Source organism: Poecilia latipinna, unplaced genomic scaffold (genome assembly GCF_001443285.1).
Source record: "Poecilia latipinna isolate Pla-1442-1.1 unplaced genomic scaffold, P_latipinna-1.0 Scaffold104, whole genome shotgun sequence".
NCBI lineage: Eukaryota > Metazoa > Chordata > Actinopteri > Cyprinodontiformes > Poeciliidae > Poecilia > Poecilia latipinna.
Genome location: NW_015112720.1, coordinates 1,021,141 through 1,022,720, shown reverse-complemented (window position 1 = coordinate 1,022,720; position 1,580 = coordinate 1,021,141). Strand labels below are relative to the sequence as shown.

General features: G+C 35.6%; 1 protein-coding gene across 1 annotated transcript in view; it reads left to right on the top strand.

Moving 5' to 3' along the window:
* The first annotated feature begins 6 nt into the window (after nt 1–6).
* Nucleotides 7–1,580, top strand: part of LOC106944608 (gastrula zinc finger protein XlCGF8.2DB-like) — a 7,020-nt gene continuing 5,446 nt past the window's right edge. The window contains exon 1 of the mRNA XM_015027698.1: nt 7–477. The gene's annotated coding sequence lies outside the window, so the exon portion shown is untranslated. The remainder of the gene's footprint in view (nt 478–1,580) is intronic.

Below are 1,580 nucleotides of genomic sequence, written 5' to 3'. Positions count from 1 at the left end.
GAAAGTGTTAAAAGACGATTTCACTTAATTTTCCGTTGTTTGAACATCTTTACTCTGGTCTCATTTAAAAACAAAGAAGTCAGACTATTAAAATATGCACTAGATTATTCTACACTAAAAACGGAATTTTTCATACAAAGTTTTTTTATTTATTAAATCTTTTTGATCTGTATTTTTATTTTTTACATCTTTGTTAAAACTCACCACGTCGTGACAAGAGAGAGAATCTAGAGAATAAAAATTCAATTTCTTCTACTTTCTTTTATGGTCCTGCTGTCGTCTGAAAAATTCTTCTGCTCTGTCAGAAATAACCAATCAGAGCCAGGAGGAGGAGCTTAGTGCTGTCAATTTACTGGTCTATTCTGCTCAGACCCTTTCCCTTTGTCTCTGCTACATATTACAACAGAGTCTGTCATGAAAGCTTAGGCTAGATAGCATGGCCGCCGATGACGGTAGATAAACAGTGTTTCTGAAATGGTAAGTTGTTTCTCCACCTTTCGCAAATTCAGAAATGCATGTGCAAAATTTATTGACACTAAGACCCTCTTCCTGAATCTGATTGTTTGTTTCTGACTTGGAGCTGAATATATTTTCAGAGATCAATAGGAGCACTCTGGGGAGCTTGATCATTCCACAGATTATCTGTCTCATACTATTTTGACAGAACAAATATGGAAAAAAAAACTTATTGGTAAAAGATACGTACTGAAGCATTTCAACAAAGGGCCATATTAGTTCCTTTTGTTTCAAGCTCACTGTAGAACCCGTTAATAAAAAAGTAAAAATGTACAACTTCTAAACATTTTTATCCGCATACCACGTGCTTTTGTTAGACAGATCCTGCACTATGTGAAAGACAGGCACATTTCTCAGTTTCAACTCTGTTGTACACCATTTCCTCTTTCATAAAAAGTGGGTCCAAATTTCTTTGAAAGTGTTATTTTTAGAGGTGTGCCGATCGATCGGCTACCGATCATAATCGGCAGGATTCCATAAAAAAGTGTGTGATCGGTGATCGCAGCTGATCTCCTCCGTCCTTCACACTGCGCAAGTGCGCAGCAACTCCACCCGCAGTTAACTCTCACACCGAATGTCTGCTTATAGCTGCAGCATGTAACTTGATAAACAAAAGAAAGATTTTACATATGTATTAAAACTTAAGCTATGTAATAACATAAAACAGATAATCGATCTCCATCCTCCCTGTGTTCTGCAGAATTACTCCGCTCAGTCAGAAACAGCCAATCAGAACCAACATTAATCAGCTAGCCATGCTATCAGGAAATTTCGATTCATTACCTCAGTATTGTTTATTTTGATGCAACCTGCATTTGACTCTAAATTAATATTTCTTTTTTTGTCTTGACATTATTTGATATAGGCAGTGTTGCGAGATGTATTTGACTCATGTATAATTTAAGCTGTTGAGAACTTTACTGTTAAATATTGTTTTACTGATAGGTTTTACAGTTGTCCTTTAGCCTGAATAGTTGCTGTATTGTGCCTGCAAATATTTTGTAATTTATGTCTAAATTAGGTGAATTTATTGCCAGATCATTTTTCCATTTTGTCAGATCATA